The following is a 16,306-nucleotide window of genomic DNA, read 5'->3' as shown; positions in this document are numbered from 1 at the left end:
TAAAGTCTAGACAGCAAAATGAAGAAGGAAAAGAAATAAAATGCACAAAAAGTAGAAAAAAGAAATAAAACTGTCCACTTTTGCAGGTAACATGATTATATACATGGAATATCCCAAGGAATTTATAAAAAATCCTATAACTAATTAGTAAGTTCTGTAAGGTCACAGAATGTAAGATCAACAAACAAAAATCAATTACATCTGTGTATACTAACAACTAATAAGAAAAACTGAAATCAAAACAGCAATACTACTTACTATTGCACCAAAGGAAATAAAATACTTAGGTATAAGGTATAAATCTAACCAAGTATTTACCAAATCTGTATGCTAGAAATTATAAAATTCTGTTGAAAGAAATTAAAGACCAAATCACTGGAGAGACTTACTATGTTTCATGGATTGGAAGACTCAACATAGGAAACATGTTAATTCTCCTCAAATGGATCTCTACGTTTAACACAATTCCTATCAACATTTCAGCATGTTTTTTGGTAGACAGACAAAATTATTCCAAAATTTACATGAAAAGGAAAAGTCCCTAAAATAGCAAAACCAATTTTGAAAAGGAAGAAAAGCTGGTAAGAATCAGTGTACCTGATTTCAAAGCTTCTAATATAGCTACAGTGATCAAGACGATGCAGAAAGGACATCCTCCCACAGAACATATACAAGGACAGTGGATCAGTTCACAAAGGAATTTTATCCACTACCAGAGCAGGAAGTCTCCAATATTCATGCCCTCAGAGTTCGGCATATTTGTGACTATTTTGAGTTTCTAATTCTCCCCCATTTCTAAGGGAGAAGATTTACTATAGTTATCTTGGCCCTTTATTCACCATGGTTTTCTGAGTGTACTGAGAGTACAGTTTTTATTTTTTGGATTTAAGTCACCAGAGAACAACAAGCTACAACCAGACCAGATGGAGAAAAATATACATCAAGCAGACATCCTAGACTCCAAGGCAGATGCAGACAGGGATGAGAATAGGTATCATCTCCCTCAGACAGGCAGTGACCATATTCCCTGTAAAATGTATCAGTAAGAAAAAGGAGATACCTGGATTTTGGGTAGCCAGAACAGTCGATTTTGCAGACACTCTTGGTTAGCATACCCAATACCTATTTCCAAACTCCTTCTCCCTTCCTCCACCTCTGCCAGAGAGTCTGGAATAGCTAAATAAGACGTTCAAAGCCTTCCTTCCAGTTAGGGGTGGCCAGGTGGAACATTTTTGGCCATAACAATTAAGGGGAAGTCTGCTGTGCTATTAGGCCTCCAGGAAGGCTGTCCATTTCCTGGTAAAATGAAGAGAGAAGTTCCAGTAAGCCTTCTGGTTTCCTGGTAAAATGAAGAGATGCTGCTGTCAATCCACACCCCTTCATGGAGCCTCAAACAGAAAAGTAGGGTGGGTGATGCCTTAGAGCAGGAACAACCATCTTGCAACCATGAATGAAAGGCCAAGAAAATTCAGAACAACAGTCTTCACATTCTTGAGCTGCTAAGACAGCAGATTCGTAATTCCAAACTTCTTACACAAGAAAAGGAAACCCTCATTAGGTTAAGCCACTGCTGATTAGGTGTTCTATTACATACAATGAAAAGCATCCCTAATAAATACAGAGTATATTATGTAATAATAATTTATTTTTAAATAAGAATAATGATTTACTATTGCATTAATACTACTAACAACTGATCTTTCTAAAGCCTTTTAGAGTACTTTCATAACAAATATTAATTTGATAGCATATGTTAAAACATACATTCTGATGTATTATTTAATTAGGCTCTCTGGACCTCATTTCCTTTCTCTTATTCAACATGTAGTGTTAAGTGCCTGTTATGTATCTGGCATTCTTCCAGGTGCTGAACAAATAAAGTGATCAGGATTTAGTGAGGCCTCTCCTTCCATCCAGCTTACTTTCCAGCAGAAAACTTATTTGCAAAATGAGGCAGATAGGAAATAATATCTTCTAATGCTGACATTTATGAGGCAATGAACCTAAACTCAGCATAGAACACAGGCATCAGAAAAAGAAACAATAAAGGAAGGGCCTTCAGAATGATACTACTCTACATCGGTGAGTCTTAGAGGGGAAAAAAAGTATTAACAGTGAAGTTACAAGTTAAATAATTACAAAATAAGAGAAGTAGGAAGAGAGAGGTAAGTGTATACTCAATCCACATTCTCAAGTCCTACTCTGCCTGAAGGAACTGCAGCAAAGAAAACAGATCCTAAATGAGACTTCAGTGGCTGGGGGAAGGGGAACACAATTCAGGCAGGTCTCGGGCACAGCATTGTTGTTTTAAGCCTTAGCCAGAAAGAAAATCTGATAAGTTAAAATTGGTTAAAGGGGTGTAGAATCTCCCAATTACAATCTTACTTAAATAATCTGCCTTAATTTTTTAACATAACAGTCTACCATCTTCTTCTAAGATGATAATTTATAATCTTCACTCCAAAACAATCTGTTTATGTTACGCTCTACCCAGAAGTAATTCACTGACCGTAAATGTCTTACTTCTATCTAATTCTACAGGGAAAATAGATCTAAATATTACAAATCACCTAAGAGGGTTAAAATACACAGAATGCATTTGAGCCAAATATGTCTAAATGCTTATTAATCAGTACCTGATAGCAATATATTGACTTTTTTATACATTACCTATGTAGCTTGACTCATTAGAAAGCCCTAATTTTCAGGAATTTGTCATGTCACAAAGACATTCACTTTTCAAGTAATTTAGTGAATTTCACATACATCCCTGGTGAGAACTGTGGGAAACACTGTAGACTGATATACAGGGTCCAGCAGAAGCAAGGCCTGCTTGAGTGTGGTTGGTAGGGAAATAATATGGGTGTAGTAGTTTATAGTTTTAATTTGAACATTTCATCTAAAATGTGTGCTTGAGTGTGATATTGTTATGCTACAGAATTACATGCTTATGATTTTGTAATACAAGATTCCGTAATAAAAAAAGGTTGTTGCTTGTGCCAGAACCTATACGTGCCACTGGAATCCTTGTCTAATTAGTCAATGCAGAAAAAGTAAAATGGATGCATACTGACTGGATACTTTAATTTGCCTATAAAACTTTCTCTAATAGCTTTTTTTATATTTGATGTATCAGAAAACTCAGCTAAATTAAGGGTTTTACAGTATGGTCAAAATAAGTTTGCTGAAATGGAATATGTAACTATTTCTAGATTACAGTTACAAAAACAGATACCAGTCTCATTTATGGTTTACCCTTACAAAAAGCTCCAATAAAAATAGAATCATTTTCCCTAGGAATTAACTTTGTGTAATGTATCCAGAATGCTTCAGAGTTTTATCTTATGGCAACCAGAGTAAATAGTGTCTTTTTTAATTAAGTGTGCTAAGTATTCCGAGAAATCATGTTACTACAGAAAACAGATAAACAGAGGAAATAAAAATATTTTATAAACCATAACCAGAGGATCTATACCAAAAAACATAGAAGCATCAGAGACAGAATTTTGTTTCAACAAAATCATTACGACAAAAACCTATTTCTATTCTACAGCCTATTCTAATACTAGTTGGTAATGTGAATGTAATAAAACTCGAGCAAACAAAAAAAAATTGGCCTCCATACACTATAGAGAAATATAGTACTATACAGAATTAAATGTAGAAGCTTAGGTAATAAAAAAAGTTAGTCCTAAATAATCCTATAATTTGAAATACATGTCAAATTTTCAGGTCTCATTTTCCCCCAGCATTTTAATGTGGAAATGATTTTAAATTAATTTTAGCATTCGGATCTAATCTATTAAGATCAAAGCCCAGCATCATTTGAGTTTGTGGGGTTCATGGTAGTGGCAAGTTGTTAAGTATTTGAGATAATGAGAAGTAGGGCTTTGTTTGTGGAGCCTCGGAGGTGGTCAGCAGCTTCAGGCTGATGCTAAACATCTCTTTCCCAACCACTGGCTGCCAGAAACTCACTGAGGTGGATAATAAACACAAACTTTCCACCTTTTATGAGAAGCGAATGGCCACAGAAGTTGCCACTGATGCCCTGGGTGAAGAATGGAAGGGTTATGTGGTTCCAATCACTGGTGCTAACGACAAAGGTTTCCCCACGAAGCAGGGTGTCTTGACCCGTGGCCAAGTCAGCCTACTGCTGAGGAAGGGGCACTCCTGTTACAAACCGAGGAAGACTGGAGAGCGAAAGCGCAAATCTGTTCAGGGTTGCACTGTGGATGCCAATCTCAGGGTTCTCAACTCAGTCATTGTAAAAAACAGGAGAAAGATATTCCTGGTCTCACTGATACTATGTCTTGCTGTCTGGTGCCCAAAACAGCTACAAGAATACACAAACTTTCCAATCTCTTTAAAGAAGATGATGTTCAACAATATGCTGTGAGAAAGGCCCTAAACAAAGAAGATAAGAAACCTAGGACCAAAACACCCAAGATTCAGCATCTTCTTACTCCATATGTCCTGTAATGCAACCGTCGTATACTGCTCTGAAGAAACAGGTACAAAGAAAAATAAGGAAGAGGCCGCAGAATATGCTAAATGTTTGGCTAAGGGAATAAAGGAGACCAAAGAAAGACGCCAGGAACGGGTTGCCAAGAGATGTAGGCTGTCCTCTCTGAGAGCTGCTACCTCTGAGCCCAGTTAAAAAATGAGATTTTTGTAAGCATAACAAATAAATAAGAATGAACATCAAAAAGAAAGAGAGAGAGAAAGAGAAGTAGGAATCCAGCTACATCAGAGGCAGAACTTTCATGTTGTATATACTTGATGAAGCGGCAACTGGACACCTTATTATCTGCCTGGCCTGTTCCTGACTTGGAAGATAACAGGGAGCATCTGCAGGAGGGAGGAAAGGTCTTAGGAAAAAGAAACAAAAAACTATGAGGTTTTGTTAATAAGCTGTCTTAACTGACTAATGATGAGGAAGAAAGACTTGGTGGTATGGTGAAAGCAGTCTCCATGGGTCTCAGCTCTAAACACTAGTACTACTTCACTCCTAAAAGAGTCTCTACCGAAAGTTGACCAACCATTCCTTTTCTCATTAAAGCAGTCACCACAAACTACTAAATGCCTACTCATAACTTTGAAAACAAATTGCATAGAGTCTAATCTCCAGAAAAGAATTCTACAATAAACTGCATGTAAAAGGTAATCCAGGCTCCCAAAGAAAGCACATTAATAAACATAGAGATATATATGTACATAATTTTTAAGCATCTTTTGTGCCAGGCTCTAGGAGCTTTACATGCATAAATTTAATCAATTCTTACAACAGGTAAGGCAAAAACATGGTTATCTCCATTACACAGATGAGTAACTTGATCTTAAATAATTTGGCCAATGTCACACATTACCAAATAGTAAAATAAGCATTTGAATTTAGAAATCCGGCTCTAGACTCCACAACCTGAATCACCACCATGGCTTGTCAAATGTATTTAAAAGTACATCAAAATATATCAGTAATAAATAAGGGCCTATTTGCAAACAGCCTAAGTGCCCACCAGTAGAGGAGTGGATAAAAAGGCTGTGGTACATTTATACAATGGAGTACTACCTAGCAGTAAAAAAGAAGGAACTCTTACCTTTTGTAACACATTGCATGGACCTTTATTATGCTATTATAATAAGACTATTATGCTAGTCAGTAAAACACAAATACCATATGACCTCACTCACATAAGGAATCTAATTGACAAAATTAACTAATGAGAAAAACAGAATCAGAGGCAAAGAAACATGGAACAGACTGACAACTGTAAGAGAAAAATAAGGAGCTGGGACTGGTTGAAAGAAGGTGAAGAGATTAGCCAAAAAACATACACTCATGACCCATGGACATGCAGATAGGGGGCTTGGTGGAGGGGGGGGGGGGCAAAGGGAAAACTTGGGACAACTGTAATAGAATAAACAATTAAAAAATGTCAAAGGAAAGTTCCAGCCAAGATGGAGGCGTAGGTACAAATCCTTCACTTCCTCGCACAACCAAAAGGAGGATAACAACCAATCTAAAATCAAAAAAACAAGTAAAACCACCAGAAAATCAAACTGCATGGAACTCCAACAACCCAGGAATTAAAGAAAAAAATCAACCAGAACAACCAGACCAGTAAGGCAGACAACTCAGGCTGACTCAGAAAAACTGTGGCGAGGCGGCTGGGGGGTGGGGCTGACTTTTGAGCTGGCAGAGCTGTGTGGAAGGGACTGACTTAAGGGGAAAACTGAGACTCAGAGCTGATTGTGGGCTACCGCCAGGGTTGCTGCGGTGGGAAATACTTTCGGTCTGACTCAAGAGTCTGTTGGAAAGTGTGCTAGAGGTGAGCAGGTGAGCTGCACTGTTCCCTCTCTGGCCCCTCTCCCAGAGGCAACGCAGCAAGGAGGGTTGCCCTGCCCAGGTGAATACCTAGGGCCCCGCCCCCTTATAACCCATCAGCTGCACCAAGAAAAGGAACTATGGCACAAATAAAAGAACACTGCAAAACCTCAGAACTATGCGAGGAGGACACTGCTGACCTAACTGATGGAGAATTTAAAGCCCTGGCAATCAAAACGCTCACAAAACTGATTGAACTTGGTCGAAAAATGAAAGAACAAATGAAAGATACCCAAAATGAAATAAAGCAAAATATTCAGGAAACCAACAATGACAAGAAGGAAACCAGGATTCAAAGCAACAATTTGGAGCAAAGGAAGAAATAAACATCCAACTGGATCAGAATGAAAAAACAAGAATCCAAAAAAATTAATAAAGGCTGAGGATTCTCTAGGACAACCTGAAATGCTCCAATATCCAAATTATAGGGGTGCCAGAAGGAAAAGAACAGCAGCAAGAAATTGAAAACTTATTTGAACAAATAATGAAGGAAAACTTCCCCAATCTGACAAAGGAAATAGACTTCCAGGAAGTCCAGCAAACTCAGAGAGTCCCAACACATTGGACCCAAAGAGGAACACACCAAGGCACATCATTAGTAAGTTACACAAGATTAAAGACAAAGAGAAAATCCTAAAAGCAGCAAGAGATAAGGAGACAATCACCTACAAAGGAGTTCCCATAAGGCTATCAGCTGATTTCTCAAAAGAAACCATACAGGCAAGAAGGGGCTGGAAAGAAGTATTTGAAGTCATGAAAGGCAAGGGCCTACATCCAAGATTACTCTATCAAGCAAAGCTGTCATTTAGAACAAAAGGGCACATAAAGTGCCCTTAAGGTCAAGTCAAAGGTTAAGTTTATCATCACCAAGCCCTTATTATATGAAATGTTAATGGGACTTATCTAAGAAAAAGAAGATAAAAAATATGAACAATAAAATGACAACAAACTCACAACTATCAACAAATGAACCTAAAGGAAAAGAAAAACAATGAAAACAAAAACTAAGCAAACAACCAGAACAGGAACAGAATCAGAGAAGTGGACATCACATAGAGGGAGTTCAGTGGGGAGGGGTGAGGGAGGAATGGGGGGAAAAGGTACAGGGAAGAAGAAACATAATTAGTAGGCATAAAATAGATGGGAAGAGATAAAAAAATGGTATAGGAAACAGAGGACCCAAAGAACTTATATGTACAACCCAAGGACATGAACTAAGGGGCCGGGGAATGCTGGAGGGTTGGGGGGTCAGGGAGGAGGGGGTATAAGGGGGAGAAATTGGGAAAACTGTAATAGCATAATCAATAAAAAATACTTTAAAAATGCCAAAGAATTTTTTAAAATAAAGATCCATTTACATTGCACTGTTCTGTTTGTTTTTTAGATTTATTTAGTTGTTTATTTTTAGAGAGAAGGGAAGGGAAGGAGAAAGAGAGGGAAACATCAATGGATGATTGCCCCTTGTATGCCTGGCCTGCAACCTGGGCATGTGCCCTGACTGAGAATCAAACCAGCGAACCTTTGATTTGCACACAGGCCAATGCTCAATCCACTGAGCCACACCAGCCAGGGTAGCACTGTTTTTCTTTATGTCAGGTACCATGACTTAGAAACCAACCAAGCCTCCCCTATTAAATAACTAATATCCATCTGATGTCCTTTGTAAAACATACATAACAAGCTCTTGCATAGCATAAAACAATTTTGAGTTGGTAAACTATATCAATAAGATTTTTTCTTTTTTTTTTTATTGTTGCTTAAGTACAGCTGTCTCTATTTTCCCTCCACCCCAGCCACCACCACCTCCCACCCCTGATCCCACCCCCCTTGGTTTTGTCCATGTGTGTCCTTTATAGTTGTTCCTGAAAACCCTTCCCTCTTTTCCCCCCACTATCCCCTCCCACCTCCCTTCTGGGCACTGTCAGTTTGTTCTTAATTTCAATGTCTCTGGTTATATTTTGCTTGCTTGTTTTGTTGATTAAAGGAATCCAATAAAATTTTATTGTAACAAGATTTGAACACAACACAGCAATCTCATTTTCCCACTGAGTTTGGGCAAGTATATTGTAAAGGATCCCATTTTAAAGCCTTTAATACACTGAGTAACTTAAGTGCTATAAAATAAGTCTAAGAAGGCAGGCACTGTTATATTATTATATCGTAGCTCATTCCCCACATTCCAAATGGATCACTACATAAACTTACTAGGTTGCATTCTTTGTTTACAAAGATAGTTTATATACTGATCATTATTTTTCAAAATACTAATAACAAAATAACATCAATAACAAAAGATTTCTCAAAAATTATCATTCTTCTCTAATTAGGTTATATATTCACTATAACTTTCCAACTCATGTGTCTGTTACTGAAAAACAAATGGGCTTTCTGCAATAAAAAAAAAAAATGTGACTATGACAATTTATTTGAAGAAAAGTTATGCTTGCTTTGCCCTGGAAATATACTCTTATATTTCACTGTCTCACTATCTAACACCTTTAATATACATTTTTCTTTCTCCAAAACTCCTTACAAAAACAATATAATTAGTCCCACACATATGCTTAGGCACGGAGACATTTTATTGAAAAAAGCCTGACAAATACAAGTGGTCTCCTTACTGTTCCAGTTTAGTTAAAAAAGTAATCAGTGTGTCAGTTTCAAACACAAATGCTAGCTAATTCTAATTAAATTTCTGTATCTATAAAATGAGAGTTGAACAAAAGGCAGCTGAGATAACAATCAGATATTACAATTGCACTTAAATATAAATAGTAAATTTGAGTAAGCTATAAGGTAGAGTAAAAAAAGCTTTGGGAGAAAAATGTATTGTTTAAGGTAAAAAATGGCAGAATAATACAGAATCACTGAACCTACCTTTTCCAAATCCCAATGAACTAAACAAAGGAAATAAAATTAGAAAAGAAAAGAATTACAAGTGTTCTAACCTGGGAAAGGGCTAAACAATCTATAAACTTAAGAAAAATAGCATGTGGAAGCAGAATAAACAAATAAAACTGAAAACAAAATATTTCAATTTTCAACCCAATACTATTCTCCACTCCCTTTGCCCACACTGTATAACCAAAATCAAAAAGCAATACTGTGAGAATGAGAAATTGAATGGATAAAATTCTCAGAACATCTAATTGATAGGACCCAATTTTATTTTTTTTAAATCTTCAAACATATGAGTAAAAATTTATAAAATAAGTATTCATGGACATTTGGTGGGGTAGACTTGAGTATTAAAAAAAAGATAATACATGGAAGAATGAAAATAATTCAGGTATGAAGAAGTCCTTATATGAAACAACTGAAAGTGATTGTTGTATCCATCTAAATATAGAACCAAAACTAAACAATAGAAAAGGGTCTCCATTTTGCACAGGGTAAAACTGCCACAAACTTGTAAAATGTTTTTAAAAATCTCTTACAAATAGGAAATACAAAGAATTAGAGTTGGAGACATAGGTAAGAACTCATGTTTAACTTTATATTAATATAGATACACAAAAATACTTATACATATGTATATATATGCAGGCTAGCATACATATATGTATTTCCTTGATCTGCCATTTAAGACAGCAAAAAATAAATGACAAAGAGTAACAAAAAGCACACCTAGAACCCAAACCTTGGTTCTAATACTTTTGTCCAATATAGGAACCAAGACTCCTTGGAGAAATGGCTGATTCTAGGAATGGGGCAGAAATATACAAATGAACCTGGAGTAACTTGTAGTGCCAAAAAGTGCTAAACAATAATAGAAATTGTCAGAAGTACATCAAAGGGACACAGGAGGAACTAACAGATCTCACAATGGCCAAAGCTAGAACAATTTAAGGAGCAAAATAAATAAAGTTGTATTGGATTATAACCCAGGGTATAAAATAAATACCTATGCATCCATAGACATATTTCAAAAACAAATGAATAAATTAATAAAGAAGGAAAAGGCAAATCTCCCATGCAGAAAAATTCCAAATAAATTATGTAGATACTCCACTCTAAAGGAGGGTGAGTACAACTCCCCACTCCTTCAGTGTGGGCTGTGTATAGTGACTTCCTTCAAAAGAGCAAAGTACAAAAGAGGGAGAAAGTAATTTAACAGTGGAGAAAACTAACACTATTTTAGGCAGATGATCAAGGTCAACATCAACAGTAACACATTATGTTGATATGATATGTCGTTATAAGATATAATGTTATTAAAATGGCAGTTTATTTCTGTGATCTTCCTCTCCAAAACCAATAATCCCAATATAATCATAAGAAAACACCAGATAAATTCCAAAAGAGGGACATCCTATTATATACAATGACCAGAATTCCTTAAAACTGTCAAACTCATCAATAACAAGGAAAGTCTGAAAAACTGTCTCAGCAAGAGGCGCCTAAGGAGACATAACAAGTAAATACATGTACTGTTATATCCCAGGTGGCAACCTGAAACTGTAAAGGGACATCAGGTAGAAAACAAAGGGAATATGGGCTCTGGAGGAACAGGGGGGAAGTGAAGGGATTAAGAAATACAAATTGGTAGTTACAGAACAGGCAGGGGGACATTAAGAGCAAGTATAAGAAATGGAGTTGCCAAAGAACGTACAGGCATGACCCATGGACATGAACAAAGGAGGGGGTATCACCAGAGGGAGTGGGAGTCCTAGGTGGAGGGGGCCTAGGGGGCAAAACTGGGACAACTGTAATAGCATAATCAATAAAAAAAAATTTTCCGCCCCTGGCTGGTGTAGCTCAGTGGATTGAGCGTGGGCTGGGAACCAAAGTGTCCCAGGTTCGATTCCCAGCCAGGGTACATTCCTGGGTTGCAGGCCAGAACCCCCAGCAACCATACATTGATGTTTCTCTGTCTCTCTCTCTCTATCTCCCTCCCTTCCCTATCTAAAAATAAATAAATAAAATCTTTAAAAAAATTTTTTTCCAAAAAAGAATATATGAATGAACTATGGACTTCAGTCAATAATAATGTATCAATATTGGCTAACTGTAATAAACATACCATACTAACATTAAGAGGTTAGTAATAGGGGAAGCCATGAGGTAATGGAGGCACATATAGGAACTGTCTAGACCAGGAGCGTCGAATTCATCTTCACCGGGGGCCACATCAGCCTCAAGGTTGCCTCTGAAGGGCCAAATGTAATTTTAGGACTGTATAAATGTAACACTCCTTAACCAGGGGCAAAGAGCTCGGCGCTGCTGCCAGGTAGAAACAAGGTACTGGGCAGATAAAACAAGGTGGAGGGCCAGATTCAGCCCGTGGGCCTTGTGTTTGCCACCTATGGTCTATACCATCTGTTCAATTTTTCTTAAAGTCTGAAACTATTCAAAAAAATAATAAAGTCCATTAAAAGAAAAAATTCATCTATTATAAAATCTAAAGTTCCCTTCCAAAAAGAAAAAAAAAAAATAGGTGCGAGATAGGCAGGAAATATAGGCCCAGTAAATATAAGTATGCCCGTTTTTTCACCTTCATGAATTCGATAGGAATTATCAAATGTTGAAAAATAAGAAAAAGCTTTCTACTCAAAAATATACTTCACTCATCACACACCATCTTCACTCACCACCACCACACATTAGCCAAGATACTTAACCTCTGGAACTCAGTCTTCTCATCTATAATTTGGGGATAATACTCACTTGTTGCACAGGTTAAAGATGACATGTGCAAAGTTCCTACTGGGACACATTCAACACAGTGCAGGAGCTTACCAAACAGTACAAAAATTCTACTTCTATAAAAATTCCTTAAGAATCTAGACTAATAATGATAATCAAAAAGTCTAAATTTAGCAGTCCCAAAAGGACATTGAGTTTATACAAACAGAAAGTCTCTGTGCTCATTTCAGCAGGTCACACACAAAAGCCTTTTAGCTATCTTTTTAAATACATACTGCCTGCTTAATACTATTCCAGACTTTACCATTTCCCTCCAAGAGATTGAGGTAGTTTTGATTTCTGTGGGGGGTTTTCCTCAAATATAAACTACAGTTTTAAACATAGGGAAAAAAAGATTTTCAGCACAAATGTTGTTTTATGAATTTAGCCAACACATATGAACCAATAATATAGCTGAAAGCCCACCAGAATAAAACTGAGAAATTCTGACATTGCAAAACTGAGTATACTTGCCATCGGTAATGTGCTTATGTTGAACACAAGGAAGAAGAGTCAAGTCAAAGAAGAGAGGCGTGACTACCTTTCCACTAATCACTGATTAAGAGAATGTCCTTGTAATCTTTCAAAGGCAGTTGAACACACACAGAATTTAGGAGGATATTTAAAAGCTAAAGCAGGATACGAAGACTTCATTTTATTCAAATGACTAGATAGCAAATGAGACTAGAAAATGACTAAAAGAGCCAATAAAATAAATTAAAAAGTGCCTCTTCAGATTATGTTTTGAAATTGCAGGGCCCTTTAAAACCTAACCAGTCAAACATATATGAAACTCACTAGACAGTAACGGATTGTGTAATAAGGCATATAAACATGCTGAAACTAGAGAAAATCAAGGAACTGTGAAATTGTTCCAAAAAATTGGATACATGAATTGTACAAGTAATATCTAAAATCTATATTCATGTTATATCTGCAAAGGATGTGGGGAGTCGTGGGGAATATCCAGTGCTGTGCGATGGAGATGGTTCCTCATTTCCCACGGTTTTATACCTGTACAAGAACGTGAACCATATTTCAAGTTTCTGAGGATGTCTTTGAAAACCAAATGAGGATATAATTGAATTATCAAGAACAAATCCTATGAGGTTAGCTCAGTTTTAAGAAGATTAAACTGAAAGAAAATATACTATCCATGGAATGTAATTAACAAATACTACAGAACCTACACTGAAATTTCCAGTTATATAAAATGTACTCATCTGGAATAGCAGAAGTGTATTTCCTCACATGCAACTGACAAATGTGAAACTGAGCACTAATTTTAGTGGTGCAATCCTATCAGATAGGATTTATGCCCTGACACCCTCATTCTCAAGAAAACAGTCATGAATTTGATAAAAATATTATCAATTTCTAGCACTGAGCCGTGTATACACTATCAAAAAACAGATTAAGGTATATTTGTGTTCACTCCCCAGCTCCCATCAGTACATCTGGCTACACTTAACCACTACTTACAATTTTATTATTCATGTGGCCTACACACTGACCGCTCATTAAGTGGCCTGCTCGTCAGTGAAATCATCTGAACACCTCTACACTAATAACACATCCCAATACCCATGCCGCACAGAGGCAGGCTTCTCCTAAAATTAAGTGCAGGAGGAAACATGGCAACACAACATGACGGAAGAAAAGGGCTAAATGTGCTATGACCCTCTGAAGCAACTAATTATTGCAAGGAGAACAGAGACACCAAATTCTAGTTCCAAATGTTTTTTCTCTTGATTTTTAAATAAAAAGTCAAATATTTAACGTATCTTTAAAAACGTCCATATTTTTAGAGCTCATGCAGAAATTATATAAGGATCAAATGAGATGATATCTGGGATTGCTTTAAAATTCTTCAGCAAAAATAGAAATAATAAAAGGAAAGAAATAAATAAATCTTAATTACTGAATTTGTTGATAGGTACAGAGGGTTCACTGTGTGTGTGTGTGTGTTTTTGAACATTTTCATAACATATAAGCATAACATAAATATAAAAAAAGAATACAAATGCATAAAGGAATTTAGTGTGTGCTTAAGCTGGCATTTCAAATTAGAGAAGAAACAATAAATAATAACTTGTGTCAGAAGAATTTGTTAGTCACCCAGGTGGGTTGTGGAGAGCCGCATCTATATATCACACATAATTCAAAACAAACTACACCTAGCTCAAAGATTTAAATGTAAGAAAATAAAAGCACTAAAGTAACAGCGGAAACAATGAATTACAATCATCAACTTAGAGTAAAAAAACTTGTGATAAAGTCAAATGTATAAAAAATAATTGCTCTCTTCATGACAAAATCAACCACAGAAAGCAAATGTAACAAAGGGGGCAATCAGGAACTCACGTCATAAACAGTTCTTTTCCCAAGTAAAGAGTGTACAAATTAGTGAGAATCGTCTAATAAAAAATGGCAAAGCGATATGAATAGGTCAGAGAAAAAGAAACAAAAATAGCTCTTATGTGAACATACTAAAATTAAAAGACACTGAGCTACCATTTTTCATTTAACAGACTAACAAAGATCAAGAAAGACTGACAATATAGTATGTTGTCAAGGCTGTGGGGAAGCTAGCAAGCTCATCCACTGCTGTTGAGAGTATAAATTACTACAATCTTTATGGAAAACAATTTGGCAATATCTATAAAATAATAAACTTAGAGGACCTGGCTAAAGAGCTCAGTTGGTTAGAGCATCATATCAACATGCCAAGGTTGTAAGTTCAACCCCAAGTCAGGGCACATACAAAAATCAACCAATGAATGCATAAATAAGTGGAACAACAAATGGATGTTTCTCTCTGCATTCCCTTCTCTCCCTAAAAAATAAATAAATAAATAACTTCTTTTGAATTACAAATTTATACACTTCTAATCCAGTGATTACACTATCAGGACTTTGCAAATATATGTACACATATGCCAAATGAAACACACAAACATGGATGTGGGCATCCTTGTAGCATTGCTGGTAATAGCAAAAGACAATAATAAAAACAAGAGGAAAGTTTGGAATAAAGGATCTGGTTAAATAAATTATCCTACATCCATACACTATAACACAATACCACTTCAAAATATAGAAAAAGGAAATTTGTAGTGAACTGGTAGAAAATGATCGCCAAATCATTTTTTTTAACACTGTTCACTGTATGATTCTTTTAATCCTCTGTGTTTGAAAATCATCATAATAAATGTTGAGAGAGAAAGTTCCCGAAGATCATGATGGTCAGGCAGCTCTGGGAGCACTGTTTTAGGGGAAGGGAAGGTTCCTTCCTTCCGATGACTTCTGAAGGAGCAGCTCTCTGCAGCCTCCCTTGCACCCCGAATCATACTGTTAAATGAAAAGGGTATAAAACCATGTGCATGTATGCTAGCTTTAATGTATTAGGAGGAGGCAAAATAAATGTGTGTGTGTGTGTGTGTGTAACTGTATATGTACATTTATTCTTATAAATCAATATCCTTCTTTATTGAGAGAAAAAGAAATTGTAATACTAGGTTTCTTCGGAAAGACTTAGTAGTTGGGCAAATGGACAAGGTTTAACTACATTACACCTTTTGTAACTTCTCAATTTTGTGACATGCGAATAAATTATCCACTGGAAAAAATTTTAATATTTTTAGTTATATCCAAAAACATGACAGACCCTGGCTGGTGTGGCTCTGTGGATTGAGCACTGGCCTACAAACAGAAGAGTCATCAGTTAGATTCCCAGTCAGGGCACATGCCTGGGTTGTGGGCCACCTCCCCATCTGGGGGCCTGCGAATGGCAGTCAATTGGTGTTTCTCTAGCACATTGATTTTTTTCTACCTTTCTTTCTCTCCTCCTTCCCCTCTCTCTAAAAACAAATAAAATCTTTTTTTTAAAGGCATGACAGTAATAGTAAACACCAGAGTCTTGGCTTCAAACACTATTCATTTCAAACTGAAATACGTAACACATGTATTTTCCTAGGTCACTATCCAAAATATACTAATAAAAGAATAGCCTCCTGAAACTGATACTGCAACTTTAAAATAGTTTTTAATCTGCTGTCACTGACACTATTAGAATATCTCCTACATCCAGAGAGGTGGCAGGCACAATCAACTGTCCATTATATTTGCCAGTCTAGATTATCAAGAAGCAATGCATAGTTTGCCTAAAATTTTTCTCTGCACTAAAGTAAGACGATGAAATAGTCACAGCTGAAAGAAATTATTTGGTGGTAGGGA

At 36.4% G+C, this 16,306-nt stretch overlaps 1 protein-coding gene and 1 pseudogene across 3 annotated transcripts in view; one reads left to right on the top strand and one right to left on the bottom strand.

The window, feature by feature from the left end:
* CDKAL1 (CDK5 regulatory subunit associated protein 1 like 1) overlaps positions 1 to 16,306 on the bottom strand; it is a 651,862-nt gene that overhangs the window by 560,476 nt on the left and 75,080 nt on the right. The window lies entirely within an intron of this gene.
* LOC123823951 lies at positions 3,932 to 4,657 on the top strand (annotated as a pseudogene).

Source organism: Phyllostomus hastatus, unplaced genomic scaffold (genome assembly GCF_019186645.2).
Source record: "Phyllostomus hastatus isolate PE091 unplaced genomic scaffold, TTU_PhHast_1.1 phas_contig_524, whole genome shotgun sequence".
NCBI lineage: Eukaryota > Metazoa > Chordata > Mammalia > Chiroptera > Phyllostomidae > Phyllostomus > Phyllostomus hastatus.
The sequence above is the reverse complement of the archived record's forward strand: the minus strand, read 5'-3'. Positions and strand labels throughout refer to the sequence as shown.